The 23,273-nt window shown below is 43.2% G+C and overlaps 1 protein-coding gene across 5 annotated transcripts in view; it reads left to right on the forward strand.

Annotated features, from left to right (window-relative positions):
• LOC144752729 (uncharacterized) overlaps nt 1-23,273 on the forward strand; it is a 135,216-nt gene that overhangs the window by 29,097 nt on the left and 82,846 nt on the right. For all 5 annotated transcript variants that reach the window (XR_013594154.1, XR_013594162.1, XM_078640615.1 and 2 more), the window contains exons 3-4: nt 18,750-18,804; nt 21,392-21,525. The gene's annotated coding sequence lies outside the window, so the exon portion shown is untranslated. The remainder of the gene's footprint in view (nt 1-18,749; nt 18,805-21,391; nt 21,526-23,273) is intronic.

Below are 23,273 nucleotides of genomic sequence, written 5' to 3' on the forward strand. Positions count from 1 at the left end.
AATTTCTTTACTGTCATTGTGATTATGTCCGCACCCAGACGGTAAAATCCCACGATATTTTCATTAACATGCTACTCCTTACTCCCTCGCAGAAAACTATCCCTGAGCCTCTGCCAAACAGCCGCCAAGCCCACGAGTTCCCCACCGGGCTGACGCTGTAAGTTGACGATGTTCTTAGCATCTGCCCTCGCGTAATTCACCTAGCGCACGCATCCATTGCCCGGCTCTGACCCTTAGTCACTTTATTGACACATCCAATACTACTCTTCCTCTCTGGCCATTAACATCATCAGGATACTTCCTTGAATGACTGAAATTGCACATACGCCTACTTTGCACTTGCGCAGACTCTTTCCTGCCATCTTACATGGCTAGCCTCCTTCACCTCACCACCTCCAGCCTGTTAGTCACTAAGTAGCGCTTCTCTTGTACCGGCCCGCCCCTTGCCCCCCGCCTTCCCCCTGCGCCCACCGGCTGCGCTCCTCTCAATGGCCCTCCCTTTTCTCCCCCCCTACAGCACTGCCCACATCGACAACCCCGTCCTGATGATGATCCCAACTCAGAGGGATCGAAACGCCGTCGACCTTACAGCATAATCTTAAGACGCATATCAAACTTGGTGCTCCTGTTAAATTGTTTCAAATCATGTTTTAAGTGATTACAACTTGATTCTACTTTGGAGCCACCACTGTTTTAATATTTGTCACTATGCGCCGATCACGCTGCTCACTTTAGCACTTGCACCTTCACAGTTACCTATTGTATATATCACCACGTACCAAGTGCCACTGGGTTGTCACATGATTCCTTCTGTGCAGTGCTGTTGAACTGTATGACCCTGGAAATTATTTCCTTGTTTTCTTACTTGTTTATTAATGGTGAATAATACCGTTTTCAAAAGAATTCAAGTGACTCCTTGTTGGTTATTACTAGTAATGCTTATTGCACACGTTTTGAGACTTGTCTCTTAAATAATACCTGTTGGGAATTGTTTCTTTTTACATTATATACCCATCCCAACCTGGTTTATGGGTCCCCTCCTGTTACTCCTACACATAGATTTAATCTTGAGCACTGGTTTAACTGGCACTCCGGTAGTAGAACTTTGAAATGCTTTGGGGCCCTTTTGTACTGTTTCACACTCCAAATCAGTGGTTCCCAACTCCTTATCTGTAATAGAAGAGACGCTGTCGCCTTCTGTCTCTTTATCTGTATCTGAATCATTACCAGATTCGGGACCCAGAGACGTTTCCAGATCTGAATCTGAAGCAGATATACTATCCGAGTTGGTACTTACTACCTCATCCTCTTCATCGGCCTCATCATTGCCAGTATAGAAAACATCCTCGCTTGGAGAAGCCAAAGTTACTCCCATTGATGCTAGTATATTTTTAGCCGGGTTGGGGTTGGGCGTTGTGCTTGAATTTGACAGATCCACATTTATATCATTTCCCCCACTCTGCTGAGGTGAGTCTGATACCAGTTCGGAACCAGCAGTAATATTATCAGTACATTGGAGATCCACACGAGTGTCATTACTGCCTTGTTCAGTGAGAGATGATGTGCCAGCCTCGAGCACTGTACCTTTAAGAAATCCTTCGGCTTCAGCTTCCATACCTCCTGTCTTTAAACTCTCTGTCCCCGGCGGGACCCGTAGAAAAGCCCGCCGGTCTCAGGGGCTCTGTAACTTCCATACCGCTCCCAGACATGGTCGGAAGAGTCATCTCTCCAAATGCGCTCGCTCTGCTCATCGCGCCCATCCCACTCGTCACGCCATCCAGCCGTCTCCCCCCAGCAGCCACACCGCAGAGGGAAGCCAAAGATGGTATCTCGAGTCCTCGGGACAGAGCCGGCTTCAATACCTGCAAGGCACTCGGTAAGGCACTCGATAAGGGTAGTGGCGAAAATGTTTCCACTATGGTAGTTTGACGGAATAGTGTCTCTCTCCCTGTTGCCTCATTAACGAGGAATTGCGTCTCGTTGCATTTGTTGGGAGCCAATATCATTTTTTTCCTTTCCGCTTCTTTTTCACGGAGCTTACGTATTTTGTTTTCTTTAGCAGCCTCCCGCCTCTGCTGCGCTTTTGTTCGTACTTTGCCTCTCAAATTAGAAGCGGGGGCCCCTGAGCCATCTGTAAGGACTTCCTCATCTTTTTCGTTCCCACATCTGCCTTGAGGATCACGAGTTTTTTTAGGCGACCGCAAAAGTTTAGGCGCCATTGATTTTAACAGGACCCTCCAATCAGGTCGTCTCGCCTGAACCGCTGCAAAAAACAGGGAGTTTATTTTAGAAAAAGTCTTCTCCTTGAGCTGGGAGACGAATTCAGTTCGTAGCCACAGTGATACCGATCCAATCATTGCCTCCTTTGGCTGCTCTCATATGCTCTCTTATATTGCGTTAGTTGTTCCTTGATTTCACCTGTCCTTCTCTCATGGCCACCCAAAGTTGAGTTTTTAGTGATGATTTTGCCGGAGAAAAGCATCCATACTGGAACGATTCGTTTTTCCAAAAAAGAGGGCGCCAATTTGCTGCGTACAACTTCTCAACAGGAGGGAGGTCAGATGCGACTCTCCTCTACAGCGTCTCGGCGGCCATCTTGCCGGCCATTGTTTATTATTATTTCTAACGTGTAACTATTCCCACTAGTAAAAGTATGCCCTTGTACATTTATACTATTTACTTTTCTTCAACTTTACTATCAAAGGTTTTTTATCCCTTCATTTTCCAGTGTTTTTCTATCTTGTGCGGCTGACTTTCTCCTGTCTGTAACTTTTTTTCTGGTCCCCTGTTAGGTTTTGCATGCACATCGATTCACCAAAATGCTAGGGGTATCAGAAGTCACATCACACAGCCTTTGACCTTAATGAATCATAGCATTTGTAAAGCGCACTACTTACTCGGGTTTATAGACGAGGGTTCCTCTGAGAGTGGTATTGGGGTCGGTGTGGATCTGGAAGTGGAGATGTTCGGTGGTGCTGAGGGCTTCGTCGGTGTTGGGCGATTCCTCCTCCTACTCCGTTGGTGCGGTCCCTGCTGGTGATCTTGTAGCCTTCCGGGATGGCTATGGCGATGTCGGGTGCCGAGGAGGGGTTCAGCTAGGTCTCCGTCAGGAAGGTGACGTCTGGGTGGTTGAGTCGAGTAGGTCTCAGAGTTCAACCGCATGTTTGCGGTCAGAGCAGGTGTTGAGAATCAGAGGAAGTTATATCATATGACCTTTAATCCTGAGTCTTTCCAGGAGGTGAAGTCATATAACCTTAATCCTTAGGACATCACAAGAATTGACATCACTAACTTTCTATAATAACTGCATCAATATTATGAAGATACAAGTTAAACAAATGTCTGTTTTAATTTCCACCTGTATTATGGTGCTGATATGATCTTCGAAAGTGGTGGGCATTTGATCATGGCTGCCCCGCTCCCATATCCCACTGTTGTGCTCCCATATCCCACTGTTGTGCTCCCATATGCAAAGACTTCCCTCCAATGTGCAGTAATCATATCTACAAAAACATCAGCGAACACATACAGAGGAAAAACCCTTTAAGTGCATCTAGTCAATCATCAGTCTTAAAAAGGCATCAGCAAACACACACTGGGGAAAAACTATACCATTGTAATGAATGTGGAAGTAGTTTGTAGTGTAGCTCCTATTTTCCCAATAGGCTCTGCGCATTGGAATAGTACCTACAGCAGTAAAGAGTAAAGGCCTAGGCCAGACGTTAACTAGGTCTACTACTGTCGATACTAGACTTAATTTTTGGGTTTGCCAGCTAAGCTCAGAGTTCGCTAGAAACTTTCTCGAATGTTCAAGGAAGGATTAACTTCCCTGATTAGACAAGAAGGGATTTAGTTTCTGACAACCATAGAACATGACAACTTTGCTCTACCCTAATCAAGAGTCAATCTCGAGAGTCGTGTGAGCACAAGGCAATTATTTTACTCAGTCAGTACGTGCATTCTTAGTCTCATCAGAATGTAGAGAAAAGGAAGAGACGGGCGTGTTCAATAAAAGATGTTATTTATTGATCAGTCTCTTTTCTCGTACAAGAGAAATGGATCGATATTATTGCAATACTTATAGTTAAGTAAAGTGCATACATTAGAAGCAATAGTATAAAATAATACTGTAAAAACATTGATATGGTTTCTGAGCCATATGATGTTTAAAATGATTAAAATATATTTACATACACATATACATTTGACTAAACGTACTCAACTGGTGTTTCTAAATACGCCTACCCCGTGTACCTGACCTAAGTCTAATGCGTGGGCGGGAATAGAAAGTTACAGTTTTAAGTTAAGTTTGTTTTTGCCAAGTGAATAACTAAAGAATTCTCTGTGAGGGGTTATTCAGTTCTGTACCTGGAATTTAGGATGAATGAGGAATGGTATCTCTTTCTCTGCTCTCGATATTCCAGGCTGCCTGCGAGGGCTACCCGGAAGCGCCGGTGCTGGGTCTCTCGGCTTGAGATAGCAGCGCGTCTCTCAGCGCGTCAGGAAGGCGGGGCTGCTGCCAGCGGGGTCTGCTTCTGCTCTCGGCTTCGGCAAGTATGGCTGCTCCGTCTTGTCACCACGCGTGTGTTTGCATAGGGCAAGGTCGGCAATATTTATACCTTAAAGGTGCCGGGATTGACGTAAGGATGGACATAGGTACGTCAATAAAGATGTCATACGACTTGCTCGTTAGCACATTCTTTACTAAAGTTCTCTGTGAAATCAAAACAATGGCCGCACGGATTATCCAGGTTGTCATAGGTTTGATTTGTTATGAGAACGTCGTATGCCTTATCAGGGGCTGGAGGAATGTCGCTTGTCTAATTAGATCTCAAGCGTTATGACCTAATCAGATAACACGTTCCTGTGCCGTAGTGTGACTGCGTCAGATAACGGTATCTGCATCATGGGGGTTTTCTTGCCTCATGGGCTGACTGTTAGTTAACTAGCTAGGTAGTTTAACCAGAATAGGGTCAGGAATAGGGGGATCGATTCAGAACCTATAGAAATACACGACACCCACTCCACGCTAACTATGGTCATATCTACTAATCTATGCATAGTATAACATAGTACAACATACTATAGAGTATAGTGTATACCTTACCACCCCAAAATACATAAATGCATTTTGAAATTTTCAAATATACTGAAAAATTGCAGTCATATATATTGTATGCACTTAAGCTATGAATTAAATGCAAAATTAAACACGCATTGTTATGCATTATTGCTTTTTGGTATATGAGAAATACACATGAAATGGCTCTTAATATAGCTATACAGAAAGTAAGGTCGAGACCATTTCATCACATAATAAAATATTTGTGAACATACCAGCGGGCAGCTAAAGTCTATATAAAGTATCTAAAATAGAAATCTTAGTTCTCTAGGAATAGTTTCTTACTTTAAGCAGAAGATCAGTGTCCCGGGGAAAAAATATATAGAACATTTTTTTAAGGGCTTGCTGAAAAAAGTTGCTGTCCATGAACTGGATTGTAATTGTTCATGTGACTTTATTTTTAAAGTTGAAGGCCGAATTCAGGGAACGCCGTGTGCGAGTTTACTCAAAAGTCTCTATTTCTGTTCCGGAGAGAACATCATATCATTCAGGCTTTCGAAAAAACTGTCAACAGCTTCATGGGAAAGTTCCACTAAGTCGGAAATAGGGGTAACCATGCATTCGTGTGCATGATTGTCTCCATTGACATTCTGATTTGCATTGCTGACAGAAGGTCGTACCTGTTCGATGCTGCTTTCATCTCGAACTTCACTACCCTTCAATCGTAGTGGTGAAGATTCCAGGAATGCCGTCATCAGAATTGGCAGCCTTTGAGGGCAGCACAGTGCGTGAACCTTGGTAGGAACCAACAGTGTATCTGCATCCACCGGCGCATCCGATTGTAGCATCAGACAGGTGTCTAACACGCATTCTTCTCCGCATAGCAGACACCTTAGTACAGGTAAAACACACCTTTGCCACATTGGTCGAAATGATAGAAACCAAGTCATGTTTAGGTCTCTAAGCCGGGAGAGTCCCAGGATTTTTGATATCCGGTCCCGGTATCCAATGGCTAGGATCGTATCTTCCATTGTCGCGAGAGTTTGATCTGTGACATGGGTTGCCATAACGGAAAATAAGGACTAGGAATAGGATTCCTGCAATTAGTCCCAGGATCAGGGGAAGTCCGCCAAAAATCGAATGGACGAAATCTGGAAAAATACCCAGTATGGCTTTGAATGGTGTTAATGCCATCGAAAATACTGTCTTAAATACCTTTGAGACCCCAGTGGTATCAGAAATATTTAAGATTTCGCTCAGGATTTCCGCGAAATGTACGGGGGAATTAGTTGATAATAATGTATGTATCTCTGCAGTCGTCCTTGCGACTTGTAGATCATACGTTTCTTTAGATGACGTGAGCCTTGTAGGCGTCTGAAGAAGCACTGTTTTCATTCTGCTTAAAGTATCTATTCGAATAGAAGTAATTTTCAAACCGGGCCATGCCCTTGCCTCCCTGTCTGGAAAGGAGCTGGGGAACAAAGAACGTCCACAGCACTTGACCTTCGCCGTCGTAGTGACGAGATAAGGAGTCCCGGGCATAAGACTACAACATCTGCGGTCTACAATAAGAATGTAACTCCCATTATAGAGTCTTTGAAAGAATGGTTCTATTTCAGTTGCAGGTGCGCCTTGCTGGTGACATGAAAGGTTGTATGAATTCCCTTCACAGGCTCCGTGCAAACTAATACCGTTACACAGAAGCGTGCCGCTTAGTGACATAGCACAATTGTTGCCACTAAGAAACACTTTCTGTCCTTTGTTACTGACACATGCATGTGAATAGGGCAGGTTCCAAGTTGTTTTAAGGTACCCCTTTCCCAATTTCTCGTACATGCCAGCCTGTATATATTTTTGGCAGTATTGAAACCTGAAGGTTGAGATTGGAATATTTATGATTCCGTGGATTATCCATTCACTGACAGGTCGTTCTGACATTGTCATTGGTAATCTTTCTAGTTTTTCAATGCTCAAGATTGTATAATCAGCACCCTTCTGCGCCATACCGATTTGTCTATCAGTAAGGTTAAAGATTTGGAATAGTGACGTTGTGTTGATTAAACGCCAAGGCACATAGCCTGAACGCAGATTTTGTAACGTCCAGCCAAGCTGTACAATGGAACGCAATTGTGACTGTCCATGTTGTAATAACAGTAAGTCTTGCGATAATATATCGATTGCTGAAGACACAATGCTGTCCAATGAAAAAATTCTGGAGGACAGAGTCATTAACCCATTGTCCACTACAGAAAGTGATTTTTCCAAATTAATACGGTCAATTTCCCGTATTCTTTCTGCTGTTTCAATTTGAGTAACCTTCCAGGCCTCATTGTATGCTGCATATACAGAGGCTGCTATGAAACGCTTTTGACGCTGTTTGCGTGGTCCCAATATGAAATCACGCAAGTCAGCACCATCAGTAAGTAAAGTTAGGTGTTGCTTAATTTCAGGCAGTGTGGAAGTTTGTAGCCATTGAAGGCATAATTTGCCCACACTGTAGGTTGTTATTATCCCTGGGTGATGTCTTTGGGGATATCTAGGGTCTGGCCTGGTCATTTTGAAACCCTGTGTTTTATTCAGGAATCTATCTTGACAGTTATTTGTATCTGTGGGCCAGATCAACCATTGTTTCCAATCAGGATGTGTTCTGTTTTGGTTAAGTATATGGTTTATGTCTATTTCTTTATCTGTTTCAGAGCTATTGCTAAACATTGTTGGCTTTGGAATAGAGAGGTTATTTAAATCTTTGATTTTGGCTAAGCCAAGACAGGTGGTTTGTTGAACAGTGTCATTTAAAAATATCATTTGTTCTGGGATCATGCAGGCTCTAAACAAAGCTTCTAAACCCTGTACTTGCCATTCTTTTGTACCCCAAACACTTTTCAAATCAACATTTTTGTCCCAATAATCAAATCCAAAAGTATTCATTTTTTCAAAGAACGAATCAGAATAAATCAATTTTGTGTTGGTTATCATGGTTTTCATCCCTGTCTTGTTTGACAATTTGTAATAAAATGTTTCAGCATTACTAGTGTTAAAACCTTGAAAGTATGAATATTTGTCATAAACGGTTCTAGAGCTCCCTTTTGGAGGTGTAGCACAATGTTCCCATTGATTATAATTTAAAACATTTCTTGGTTGTGCAGATTTATGCAAAAAACTGTTACCATAATGGTTATAGCAATACATACTATCATAATTTGCAGAACCTTGCAAATAATCATGTTTTGTAAATTTAGCAGACATTACTAAGTCAGACATCATATTGTTTATACTTTCAAAGTCCCAATCATCAGCAAATGAGTTTGGTTTTGCACAATCACTCAAGGAGATCTTGATTTGGTGTGGATATTTCAGGATCTCGACCGGACCATAAATTTCATAGTCAGTGTTGTCCCAGGCTACCCCACCAGGTATTGGAATTGCTGTGAAGTTGGCTGAAGAAAGTTCTGAAGAAAGTTCTCGTTTCTCGACGTGTGAAGATGTGTGTGGTTTGAGGACCAAGTTGATGTTCTGACTTGCTGTGTCCATTTTAGCATATTTTCCCTCAATGAAGCGTCCCAAGGTAAATACCATGATGAGCCAAAGTATGAGGATAAATGCACCAAAACCCACCCAAAATTCAATCCATGGAGTAACCAGATATGTTTCTTTCAGTTGTTTCAAAAGTTCCTTAGCTTTGTTTTTAAAGGATTTTGATGATGGCTGTGTCTTTTTGTTCGCTGAAACCTTCAGAGGAATCATCGAAGTTGATGAAGTAACCAGATGCAGTTCTGTCAATTGTTCCAATTGGTTCAGGATTTTTGTTTCTTGCATTTTCATTTGGAACTTCATTGTAGATTGGTGTGTCTCTGCTAAATGTCTTTATTTGGGTTTTCAGAGGTCTGAGTTCTATTGCATTGTTGCATAGTCCTTGTTGTTCTTCTTTAGGCGTTTCGAATGTGATGAGCCTCTTTGTTAGGACCTCTGTACTGGTAGCAAACCTTGGTGTTCTGCTACTTATTGGGAGTCCACTTGGCCTACTGTTTGTTATCGGCCACATGTTGTGGTTTTACCAGGTCGATGGATACAACTCGGTTCTCCTTTTTTCCAGCAAGTGGCGGTAGTACAACTGATCTTGTCCCGTTGACAGACAAGACAGGAACTGCTTTTCTGTAAGAAGGCCCAAATTCCTTCTTTACCGCGATCTTCTCCCTGACTAGATCCCCGACTTTTGGAATCCAGACAGGTCTTGCTGGGACAGGTGGTGAATCTTCAGTGGTCGTTGGCTGTTGTTTCAACTGTATGTTGCTCAGGTCTTTTCTTGTTTTGTTTAAGTCCTGCAAAATAGCCAAACGGTCTTTGACATCAAAGGTTTTTTCTATTACCACTGAAGTCTGACTATCAAGGTCAGAGATCAACATCCTAGTTCCGAATAATAATTCGTACGGACTGAATCCCTTCAGAGAATTTCTTGGCAAGTTATTTAGACTACGTTGGACACTTATTAGATGTTTGACCCACCCAGCTCCCGAACCTAATACCTTTGCCGTTATAGATTGCTTTATGTCACGGTTTTTTCTTTCAACAATTCCGTTCCCCTCAGGGTGAAATGGACAAGAGTACCGCAATTGCACGCCCATGCTGATCATGGCCTCCTTATAAGCCCGAGAGCTAAAAGCAGGACCATTGTCCGAATGCAGAATGCCAATTGCGTATGTGCCGATAAAGACCCGCAAATCTTTTATAACAGTTCTGGCGTCAGCCGTTCGCTGGGGCCACATCCATATGAATCTCGTGCATGAGTCCACTGCGACCAAGATATATTTATAGTTACCATCCCTTTGTAAGGGACCGCAGTGGTCTAGATAAACACATGCTAATGGTTTATCCGAGATTAGAAGGGGCGTCTGTGCTGGACGTCTCACAGTTGATACTTTAATTTTTTGAATTATTTCACATGCTAGAACATAGTTCCTTGTTTGTCTTCTCATTTGTGGCCACCAGTATCTCTGTTTTAATAATGATACTGTGGCTGAGACGCCAGCATGGGTAGAAGCAAGCCCTTCGTGTGCCGCTATTATTAGTCCTAATCTGTGTTCCATGTTTGGAATTGCCCTATCCCCCACTCCAGGGATTCGAGCAAAAGGAACATTGTTTTCATCAGTTATGTATGAGTATTTTACTGGAAAGCCTTTAGGGAGTGGTTCTATCGAATCCTTTTCTGAAGCGCTGACAGCTTGTAATATTTCGCTGTCTATTTTTGTTTTTGACCGGGTGACGGCTGCTACGGAAGCCGTTTGCACAGCTGCTTTCGCGGCCTCATCAGCCAATGAATTCCCTGCAACGTGAACGCCATCACGTTGATGACTCAGTGTATGTATCACGTGAGTCTTTGGTAGTTCTTTTTGTAAAAGAGCTACTTGTTCCCAGAGCATTTTATGCTTGATTGTGCCACCTTTCGCATCCTTGAAACCGTTCTGAAGCCAGATCTGCAAGTATTCATTATAAGACTGAACGCAATAATACGAATCGCACACTATAAGTGTGGGGAATTCTCGATCGGTATTTTCAAGCGCCATCTTGAATGCTAGTAGTTCAGCTCGCTGAGCTGTGCAATCTCCTAGAGATTGTGTTTTAGTGAGGGTTGGTTTAAATTTCCCTTCGTGCCAACGACCTTTAACAATCGCGCACGCAGCACTGTAAGCTTGTTTACCCCCTACTGCGGGTTGTGCTGATCCGTCTGTATATATTATACAGCCGTAGTGTTCTAGAGGCAGAATTTCGGTTGGCGGAGGACATTCAAATTCATATTGGAGAAATTCTTGTGTTTTTAAGTAAGGATCAAATTCGTACACCACGTCTGTTGCAGCAAGAGAGTTAGCCCATTGTATCCATCTCGGATGGAGTGCTTTAGCATTTGGAATGCTTGCCTTTGTTACCGCCTCTAAGGCTGGTATTGGTGTCACGATTACTATTCGTTTACCTTGTGCCAGGGCTCGTTCTTTTGCTATAGCTGTCTGTGTTGCTGTAAGAATTTTTTCCGTTGGGCTAAATTTCATTTCAGCCTTAGTGTACAAGTGTGATTTGAATGCAATTGGTACCTTATCTCCCTCATTAGAGGTTAGGTATGTGAATCCGCATCTCCCTGGGATGACTCGGATCACAAGGTTGCGTGTATTATCACGGGTTTCTAATTTTGTTTTAATTAGCATGTCTGTTTGTAAGGATCTCAAAATTTCTGTGTGTGCTTGAGTCCAACTGGATCTTTTAAAGTCTGGTTTAATTAGATCATAAAGGGGTTTGACCCTTTCTGCGTAATTTGCAATGTATGTTCTTCCGAAATTTAGGAAGCCTAGAATTGACTGTAGGTTTTTTAGTGTTTTAGGAGCTTGGATTACGGCACATTTCTCTAGGAAATTGTCTGCCAGGCTTTTACCTTCACTTGATAACTCATATCCTAAGAATAGGACCGTCAGATGGGCAATTCTGGACTTTTTGAAGTTGAATTTGTAACCCTCTGCAGCGAAACCAAGTATTATGGTGTTCACTCTTTTCAAGTGAGTCTCCAAGTCATCATCTGTTAAGTAAATGTCATCGACATAAGATTATGCTTCATCATCATATAGTTGTAGTAATTCTGTTACTCTCGCTGAGAATACCCCCGGGCTGTTCTTGTACCCCTGGGCTAACCGACAGAATTGTTTTTGAGTGCCATTTACTGAGAAAGCTGTTAAATATCTGCTCTCTGGTGCTATGTTTTGACAAATGAATCCATTGGAGATGTCCAAGGTTGTTTTGTATTTTTTGCGCACTATGTTATTCATTAGTGCAGCACTGTGTGAGTTTTGCACTGCAAAGGTTTTGCAACATGTGTTAAGGTGTCGGTAATCCAAAACTAGACGATATGAGTTGTCTGGTTTGGCGACCGGAAACAAAGGATTGTTCATTTGTGAGGTGCAAGTTTCAATCACCCCCTGGTATTCTAGCTGATCTAGTATTTCATTTACTTGTTTTTTAGCTTCTTGCTTAATTGGGTACTGCCTTTGTGCAGTTGGTTGTGATTTTAACTGGACTTTGTGAGGAGGAGAATCCTCATCCCATCCTACATGATTTTTATATAAAGCAGGTGCTAAGGCCACTGCCCACTTTCTAGCAAGTGTATATTTTTTATGAATCGGTATTTGATTCGAGAAGGCAGGCATAATTACTTCTTCGCCATGAGGGCACTCCCTGACAAACTCTGGTGGCCAGTCTTTTTCAGCTAGAAGGATGTCATAGCCTTTGGAGAGGTTATCCCAAAATAGTCCCCTAATTTTCCTAGTCTTATCTCCCTCTATACGTAATGTTATCTCGTATATTTTGTGGGGCTTGCTAACTCTGGTATCTGCAGTTTCCACTTGAAGGTATTCATTCGTGTCCACTGTCTCCAGATGATTCATAAGGACTTTGCGAGCTATGCTCACCTCTGCTGCGCTGTCTAGCATTGTCTGAGCCCACTCTCCGTTTTTCAGTTGTGTCCTCAGTATTCTCGGCATTGTTAACTACCTTGATACTGGCTACCTTCTTTTTTGGAAATTGTGATTTCTTTTTCAGTTGAGCAGGTTCCTTGTCTTTGGACTTGGCGTGCTCTTCTGATCGTCCTCTTCTTTCCGATTTCTGCAAGGAATTCTGAAAAGATTGAGAGGGACGTGTATCAATGTCTTGATATCTATCAGGTTTTTTAATATTATCCCTATTTCTAAGGTTATATCTATTCCCAGAGGGGTCACTCTGGGGTGACCTTTGTCTCGGGTTTGGAGATTTCTCTCTTCGCCTAGGAGACCTTCCTCTGGACTGGAATTTCTTTTCTTTAGGATTGGATTGTTTATTTCCATCCCAGTTCTTTTTTGGTGAATTATTATTATTATTAAAAAACATTTTTTCTGGACTTGTAGTCAGTTGCGGTTTTACTGGTATTCCACCTAGACTATCTCTGCCTAGTTCTTCATAGGATTTTTCTATGATTCTGGCAATTTCAGCTGGTTGGTCTGCTATATCTGTCTCTTTTAACCTCTGGCGGATCGCCACGTTTGCTGCTTCACCCTTTATGTTGGCTAGTAATATAGCCGAAACCTGTTTGAAGTCTTTTAGTAATTTCATACCAAGAGTTAAAGCAGGTTCTGGACCGTATTCATCTTGAATTTGTTTTAGCACATCTGGTATCACCGAAATGGATGGAACACCGTGCGTTTTTGTATAGATGGAAGCAAAGACTGTACCCCAAGTGTCACAGTCCTCAATGTGTGGTGCGATTCCCATTGGGAGACATATAGTCAGAATCCTGTGTTTTTCCAGCGGGGTGGTGTCAGGAAACACCGCCTCTATTTGGGTAATTTTCTGTGCCAACCAGAATGGTATCTGTTCCCGTTTAGCTGGAACTTTACCTAGGCAGGATTGGATGTTCTGTGGTGTAATTTTATTTGTGTTCCCCTGGTGAGGGGTCAGCTGTGGAAGTTTAATCGCTGGCTGAATTGTTGAAGTCCGCATTACATACTGAACTAATTGTCTGTGAATTTTTAGTAGTTGTTTTAGCTGTATTAACAGCTCTGCTGCAGGCATTCTTTCGATGTCTGGATGTGGTGTGTATCCGGCTAAGACCGGCCACGTTGCTCCTGGTCTTCCTAAAGGACCGAGCCTTGTAATGTGATTGTTATGTATTAGGGCGCCATCAAATAAGAGCAAATGCTCTTGGAATTTGAGTGGTACTTCCACCTCCTCGAAAGGAGTGTACGTTTCAGGAGGTTCCTCTACTTTGTAATAGTGGAAGTACTTTGTTACAGCATTTGCTGCTGGAAAATGTATCCATGTATAGTATACCTCTGTCTGCCGATATTCGTGTGCCTCAATTACGAATATGACTGTGCCACCTCTAGGTGTCAGTCCATTTTCTATAAGTTTTAAGGTTATAGATCTCCTTTTAATGACCGGAATGAGTATTATATCCGCGTCTGCTGCTTGCATGGTAGCATCAGCATCTGCTATTTCAGTAGCTAATCTAATTGCCTCTCTTTCATCATCACTCTCTGCCATTTTACAGACAGGATGGTATTATTTTTATTTGCAGATCAGGTTTCTTATGGAAACAGAGATTAGATGCACAATATTCTGGAACTGTTTTATCCTTCAACGTTGACTAGACCAAGAACCATACATAGGAGTTCCCTCCTGCGAGGTTTTGGAGGATATAATAACCTTTCACCCACTCCAGACGTCTTTGGAGTATTTGGGAAAAGGGGTCTGAGTGAGAAAGCACGACTGAGTTACTCTAAATGTCTTACGTTAGTTTTATCGCCCTTTCCAAACACGTTGGGCGCCATGTAGTGTAGCTCCTATTTTCCCAATAGGCTCTGCGCATTGGAATAGTACCTACAGCAGTAAAGGCCTAGGCCAGACGTTAACTAGGTCTACTACTGTCGATACTAGACTTAATTTTTGGGTTTGCCAGCTAAGCTCAGAGTTCGCTAGAAACTTTCTCGAATGTTCAAGGAAGGATTAACTTCCCTGATTAGACAAGAAGGGATTTAGTTTCTGACAACCATAGAACATGACAACTTTGCTCTCCCCTAATCAAGAGTCAATCTCGAGAGTCGTGTGAGCACAAGGCAATTATTTTACTCAGTCAGTACGTGCATTCTTAGTCTCATCAGAATGTAGAGAAAAGGAAGAGACGGGCGTGTTCAATAAAAGATGTTATTTATTGATCAGTCTCTTTTCTCGTACAAGAGAAATGGATCGATATTATTGCAATACTTATAGTTAAGTAAAGTGCATACATTAGAAGCAATAGTATAAAATAATACTGTAAAAACATTGATATGGTTTCTGAGCCATATGATGTTTAAAATGATTAAAATATATTTACATACACATATACATTTGACTAAACGTACTCAACTGGTGTTTCTAAATACGCCTACCCCGTGTACCTGACCTAAGTCTAATGCGTGGGCGGGAATAGAAAGTTACAGTTTTAAGTTAAGTTTGTTTTTGCCAAGTGAATAACTAAAGAATTCTCTGTGAGGGGTTATTCAGTTCTGTACCTGGAATTTAGGATGAATGAGGAATGGTATCTCTTTCTCTGCTCTCGATATTCCAGGCTGCCTGCGAGGGCTACCCGGAAGCGCCGGTGCTGGGTCTCTCGGCTTGAGATAGCAGCGCGTCTCTCAGCGCGTCAGGAAGGCGGGGCTGCTGCCAGCGGGGTCTGCTTCTGCTCTCGGCTTCGGCAAGTATGGCTGCTCCGTCTTGTCACCACGCGTGTGTTTGCATAGGGCAAGGTCGGCAATATTTATACCTTAAAGGTGCCGGGATTGACGTAAGGATGGACATAGGTACGTCAATAAAGATGTCATACGACTTGCTCGTTAGCACATTCTTTACTAAAGTTCTCTGTGAAATCAAAACAATGGCCGCACGGATTATCCAGGTTGTCATAGGTTTGATTTGTTATGAGAACGTCGTATGCCTTATCAGGGGCTGGAGGAATGTCGCTTGTCTAATTAGATCTCAAGCGTTATGACCTAATCAGATAACACGTTCCTGTGCCGTAGTGTGACTGCGTCAGATAACGGTATCTGCATCATGGGGGTTTTCTTGCCTCATGGGCTGACTGTTAGTTAACTAGCTAGGTAGTTTAACCAGAATAGGGTCAGGAATAGGGGGATCGATTCAGAACCTATAGAAATACACGACAAGTTTTCATGACTCTTCCGCATTAAGGATTCATCAGCAAAATCACACAGGGGAAAAGCCTTTCCAGTGCAGTGAATGTGTGAAAAGCTTTAGTCAGCTATCAATCCTGCAGAGTCATCAGAGAACACGGCAAAACCATACCATTGCAGTGAATGCGGAAGTAGTTTTAGTAACTGCTAAAACCTAAGGATGCATCGGAGGACACACACGGGGGAAAGCCATACAAGTGCACTGAATGCAGGAAAGGCTTTAGTCGCTCATCACCACCATAAGCAAAAACACACCTTCATTGAACACACATGGAAATAATCCAAGAGATGCAGAGAATCTGGCAAGACCCTAAACACATCAACAATAATACTGACCCATTTGAGGACACACACAGGAACATAAAAGTGCAGTTAGTGTGATGGAAGACTTGACTAGAAGGAAAGAAATAAAACGGAGAAATTTGTGGTATCATGAAAGTGTCTATTCTCAGCAAATGTTCATTTCTCTACATGGAGGAAAAACCAAGAAGTACCAGGAAGCTTATTGGGAGACTAGCATAATGTGGAATAAAAGAAAAGAAACATTGTATCTTTTCGAGTGAAACAGACAGAAAGAAAAGCACCCAAGCACAACTGATCACACTACTGGTTAAAGCAACACTATGAACAATACTTGGACTCCTGGGTATTTTCAGCTAAATTTAGGGATTAGTGATAAAAACCCAATAACCCATAAACCCAAAACAAATGTACTCCCATGGAATGCTCATCCAAAAGTCAAAGGTAGTTCCTAATAGTGAACAGTGTAGTATACACGTCATCCAATCTGAAGGATGGTAAAGAGGCTTTAATCCAAGGGAGTGACAAGCACAAGAAGAGCCAACACAGGCTGACGCACAACATGCAAAATAGGCAAGCTACTGACAACATTTATCAAACAATATCCTAGGATAAAAGCTAGATATGAGCATAGTTTTTGTTCTCTGCACTAAATAATACAAACAACCACTCACTCACTCGTGTCTCTCTTTAATGAAGAGTGCTGTTACCATCAAATTTCCTGATACTCATTGTACGAAACATAGATGGAAGAAAGGCTGAGTCAGTCATACCGAGCTGACTGGTGTTCTGCCAGTTTATATTTCTATAAACCCTACCTTGGGAAGGCAAGAATATCACTATTACGCTATAAACTCTAAAGTAGAAAATCACTTGTGGGAGGGAGGCAGCAACTTGAGTCAGTCACACGTAATAAAAGAGGCACATATTTCCCCTATTGGAATTTATATCATAAGACAAACATATATGTTCAAAATCTGACTCAATGCCGATGAATATAAAAGATATTTGAAAACTGTAGACTGTATGAAGTGCTTTTTTAGTGTCATCACTTCCAGACGTTCATGGGCATGTGGCATTATTAGATAGAGTGGTGAGGGTGTGTGTGTGTGAGGGTGTGGGAGGGTGAGGGGGTGTGTGAGGGTGAGGGGGTGTGTGAGGGTGAAGGGGTGTGTGAGGGTGAGGGTGTGTGTGAGGGTGAGTGGGTGTGGTGGTGTGAGGGGGTGGGGGTGTGAGGGTGAGGGGGGGTGAGGGTGAGGGTGTGGGTGAACAGCCACTATCAGCGGAGCAGAAGGCAAGAAAAACGAGTGCAATCAGGGGAGCAGAAGGCAAGAGAACAGGCACAATCAGCAGAGCAGAAGGCAAGAAAAACGAGTGCAATCAGGGGGCAGAAGGCAAGAGAACGGGCACAATCAGGGTAGCAGAAGGCAAGAAAAAGGAGTGCAATCAGAGGAGCAGAAGGCAAGAGAACGGGCACAATCAGGGGAGCAGAAGGCAAGAAAAACGAGTGCAATCAGGGGAGCAGAAGGCAAGAGAACAGGCACAATCAGGGGAGCAGAAGGCTAGAAAAACTAGTGCAATCAGGGGAGCAGAAGGCAAGAGAACAAGTACAATCAGGGGAGCAGAAGGCAAGAGAACGGGCACAATCAGGGGAGCAGAAGGCAAGAAAACGAGTGCAATCAGGGGAGCAGAAGGCAAGAGAACGGGCACAATCAGGGGAGCAGAAGGCAAGAAGAAGGAGTGCAATCAGGGGAGCAGAAGGCAAGAAGAAGGAGTGCAATCAGGGGAGCAGAGGCAAGAAGAACGAGTGCAATCAGGGGAGCAGAAGGCAAGAGAACAGGCACAATCAGGGGAGCAGAACGCAAGAAAAACGAGTGCAATCAGGGGAGCTGAAGGCAAGAGAACGAGTACAATCTGGGGAGCAGAAGGCACGAGAACGGGCACAATCAGGGGAGCAGAAGGCAAGAGAATGGGCACAATCAGGGGGGCAGAGGCTAGAAAAACTAGTACAATCAGGGGAGCAGAAGGCAAGAAAAAGAAACTGTCTCACACCACTGCGGTTTTGTGTTTTAAACACAACTAGGACATAGATTGCACGACCAGAGTTTTCCTAATGCAGACTGCATAAATGAAACCAGCGGCACTGTTCTCTTTTGTCAAACAAGCTCTTGGCATTGCTGTGGGGGTGCGGGGCGGGAGCGCATTGCTTTGAAGTCTGATGGCGGGGGAGCAGCTTGGGAGGCAGCATTCCATTGCGGTGCGAGGCTGATGGGTTTGACGTGCACGCGCGTCTCACACGACTGGTTCACATGAACTGGACGTAATCTGTGCTTGGTCAAGAGTTTGTTTTGCCTACTATATACTCTCGCTATTAATCCCAGCGGGATATAATAGCGAGACCTAACAATGTACATATGCAAGCATATAAAAACTGTATATAGCGTTTTCCTACTATGCTTTCCCGTATGTGTGTGTCTGTTGGTCTCTGTGTTTCTGTCTCCCATTCCCTGTAGGGAAAGTATGTAGCTCCCCTTTGTAGAAGAGTCGGTCAATAAGGAGCACACTGCATTGAATAATTTCTTGGTATGCACTTTTTATTAGTATTACAGGAAATCACAATGATTGATTGTCTCTGTTATATTCTTCAGTCCCTTAGGTGTGCCTTGGGCGCCGCCGTCCCTCGGACAGAAGGAAAAGAGTCAGGTAAGTGTTTTTGCTTTATGGTTTAGTCAAGGGAAGATGTGAGGGATAAATAATAACTATGCATAAATGTGAAGGGAGGGTGTAGAGCACAGCTTTCCAAATTTTTCTTGTTGGTGACACACCCTTTTGTGAAAATATTTTCAGGGACACGGTAACACGAGAAAGCGCAGCGAGCGAGCCCGAACCACCTATGGTGTGTTCGGGCCCCACACATACACACCCCACCCCACACACCCCACCCCACACACCACACCCCACACACACCACCCCACAGACACCACCCCACAGACACACCACCCCACACACACTCCCCACACACAAACCCCCACACACACAACCCCACTCACCCAACACCAACCCCACACACCCAACACCAACCCCACACCCCCACACCCCACACACACCCCCGCACACACACACCCCCACACACACACCCCCCCCACACACACACACACCCCACACACACCCCCACCCCCCCACACACACACTCCACACAGAGAGACTTGAGGGGTTGAGGGGCACTGTTAAAGGGTACTAGTGAGGGGAATCAGTGGCAGAGGTGGCCTTTCCCTCCATCTGTCTCCCTCCATCGGTCTCCCTCCCTCCCTCTCTGTCTCAATCCCTCTCTGTCTCACTCCTTCTCTGTCTCCCTCCCTCTCTGTCTTCCTCCCTCTGTCTCACTCCCTCTCCCTCAGACTGTCTCCCTCCCTCCCTCCCTGTCTCCCTCCCTCCCTGTATTCCTCCCTCCCTGTCTCACTCCCTCTCTCTCACTCCCTCTCTCTCACTCCCTCTCTGTCTCACTCCCTCTCTGTCTCACTCCCTCTCTGTCTCACTCCCTCTCCCTCCGATTGTCTCCCTCCCTCTCAGTCTCTTCTAATTTGTTACTGTGTCAAATCCATTGGGTCTGGGAACGAAACTAGAATATCTGCAAGAAATGTGAAATACATTGATTGCAACTGCTGTATGTATTCAGGAATTGCTGCTCCCCATCGGAATTGAGACACACATGTACATCAAATAATGCGGCTGGTGATACTAATGTTTCTGCGGAGAGATTGGAGTTTTGTTGTGTATTGGCAGTTTTAACTGACCAACATGGCTAGTAGCTCTGATTGTTAATTATCCAGCTCCAAAGAATGCGTACCACACTTTTATCACAGAAATGACTGTATTTTATGAGGATTATAGCAACGAGTTACTGGTTTTGTCATAGAGATCCTTTTGCTATTCGTGCAATGTCTGATGCACTACAGCACCTAGCACTGAGCTGGGAGAGTGGAGGGTCAGGTGCTGTTTATTCAGAAATAACATGGGTTTAAAACCACCTGCTGACGAATTCCTTTTGTGTCCAAGAGTTCTCGACAATAAAAATGTAAACATACCTCCTGTGAATAATGTTCCAGCTGGAGAGAGATCGGCATTTTGTCTTGTGCCTGTTTTTCCTCATCATGAAGTAGCGGAAAGGGTTAATGTGACTACTGCAAAGAACGTGTACTATGCAGACCACTTAACGGCATTTTATGTGGCTAGCTCAATGAGTTACAGCTTGTCACAGAGGTCCTTTTGTTACTTGCATTTCATTAGTTACAATCCTAAAATGGAACAGTTAGGTATGAACTGTCTTCAAGAACCTGCATTCAAACTGTGTGTATAGGTTAGAACATTCTTTTCTCCCCCAGTCTTTCATTATCCTAATGTTGCTAAAAAAGGGTTAGTTTGCGTAGATGAGCATTCTTTTTACTTATGCCAATTACTGTGGTATGTTTTAAATCCTGAGTTTATGCTTCTCTAGACCATATACTCTTAAAATATACTGCATACTAGTATTTATGACGTGATTCCTACAACCTGCAATCCTCACCGTCATATGTAACATTTCCTATAGACTACATTTACACAGATATGATTAATTGTCTCTGTATAATGTGTGTGTGATGTATCGATCTCTGACACTCTACGTTGTTATGAGCAGCTCTATAAAACAAATAAAACGTATATGAGAAGGTAAGTACCCTTCCATTTTCATAACTTAATTTTGATAGCGAGAAAGTGTCACTCTAAGTGTCACACATTTGGTCGTTGGAAGTCATTCATAAGTACACTGAAACTAAGAAAATGTCACACATAAGCAATCTGAAACCTTGGCAGCTATGGAGATTTAGTGTGCCTCACTCACATAAATGCACGCTTTGCATCAGAGAGTGATTGACACTGCCAGGATTCTGTTCCAGTGTTAGCCAGCTAGGTGTTCGCTTGGGAACATTTAGGGGATGCTACTACTATTATGATAGTAGTATACCAGGGGTGTTAGCGTCTTCCTTGTGGCTTTATGTAGCTCATACAGTCCTAATCTCCCTGATGTACGTACTGTACTATGCAAAGGGAGATCAACTTGACCCATCAAAAGAGGTTGGAGAAGCAAAGATCATTCATGGAAATGAATTAATAGTTCAAAATGTAATTTTAGATTAGGAATCTAGGAATAGGTTATCTGATTTAAAATAATCAATACTGTGTCTGTCAAACAGTTTTTTGTAAAGAGAGTACCACCAATCATTGTTCCTTTTATCTTTATTCCTTTCATAAGCACCCAAGGGAAGAGGGCACCTTCATAAACAGATGCCACCACCACCAGCGCCGCAGAACGTTTGAAGACAACCACAACCAGGTCGACTCCCACCACCAGCTCTGCAGCCTTGGCAGATGGTTCTGCCGACCCCAGTAAATCATGTTTATTATTATTTCTAACTTGTAACTATTCCCACTAGTAAAAGTATGGCCTTGTACATTTATACTATTTACTTTTCTTCAACTTTACTATCAAAGGTTTTTTATCCCTTCATTTTCCAGTGTTTTTCTATCTTGTGCAGCTGACTTTCTCCTGTCTGTAACTTTTTTCTGGTCCCCTGTTAGGTTTTGCATGGACATCGATTCACCAAAATGCCAGGGGTAGCAGAAGTGACATCACACAGCCTTTGACCTTAATGAATCATAGCATTTGTAAAGCGCACTACTTACTCGGGTTTATAGACGAGGGTTCCTCTGAGAGTGGTGTTGGGGTCGGCGTGGATCTGGAAGTGGAGGTGTTCGGTGGTTCTGAGGGCTTCTTCGGTGTTGGGCGATTCCTCCTCCTACTCCGTTGGTGCGGTCCCTGCTGGTGATATTGTAGCCTTCCGGGATGGCTATGGCGATGTCAGGTGCCGAGGAGGGGTTCAGCTAGGTCTCCGTTAGGAAGGTGACGTCTGGGGTGGTTGAGTCGAGTAGGTCTCAGAGTTCAACGGCGTGTTTGCGGGCAGAGCGGGTGTTGAGAATCAGAGTAAGTTATATCATATGACCTTTAATCCTGAGTCTTTCCAGGAGGTGAAGTCATATAACCTTAATCCTTAGGACATCACAATCATTGACATCACTAACATTCTATAATAACTGCATCATTATTATGAAAATACAAGTTAAACAAATGTCTGTTTTAATTTCCACCTGTATTATGGTGCTGATATGATCTTCGAAAGTGGTGGGAAATAATACTAGCTCTGAATTGTAGAAAGTGAAGCAAATGAGCCAAACCTCCTCTATGAACTGTGCAGAGAGGTTCAGAAACTGAGGAAATGTGTTTAAGTATTGGGTCAAATAGTGCATTGTAAAGCACATTTTTCAAATAGATTAGCTAAAAAGGGCTCTCATTAAATATTCATGTCTTTTCCTATTATGCTAAGCCAATCGACCCCATTGTTTCAAAATGTGATCTAGGGCCCCTATATGTTAAAAAATATCTCGAGCATGTCAGGACCAGCATTTGATCATGGCTGCCCCGCTCCCATATCCCACTGTTGTGCTCCCATATGCAAAGACTTACCTCCAATGTGCAGTAATCATATCTACAAAAACATCAGTGAACACATACAGAGGAAAAACCCTTTAAGTGCAGCTAGTCAATCATCAGTCTTAAAAAGGCATCAGCAAACACACACGGGGGAAAAACCATACCATTGTAATGTATGTGGAAGTAGTTTTCATGACTCTTCCGCATTAAGGATTCATCAGCAAAATCACACAGGGGAAAAGCCTTTCCAGTGCAGTGAATGTGTGAAAAGCTTTAGTCAGCTATCAATCCTGCAGAGTCATCAGAGAACACACACGGGCAAAACCATTCCATTGCAGTGAATGCGGAAGTAGTTTTAGTAACTGCTAAAACCTAAGGATGCATCAGAGGACACACACGGGGGAAAGCCATACAAGTGCACTGAATGCAGGAAAGGCTTTAGTCGCTCATCAGTTCTACACCACCATAAGCAAAAACACCCCTTCATTGAACACACATGGAAATAATCCAAGAGATGCAGAGAATCTGGCAAGACCCTAAACACATCAACAATAATACTGACCCATTTGTGGACACACACAGGAACATAAAAGTGCAGTTAGTGTGATGGAAGACTTGACTAGAAGGAAAGAAATAAAACGGAGAT

This window comes from Lissotriton helveticus, chromosome 1_1, assembly GCF_964261635.1.
Source record: "Lissotriton helveticus chromosome 1_1, aLisHel1.1, whole genome shotgun sequence".
NCBI classification, from domain to species: Eukaryota; Metazoa; Chordata; class Amphibia; order Caudata; family Salamandridae; genus Lissotriton; species Lissotriton helveticus.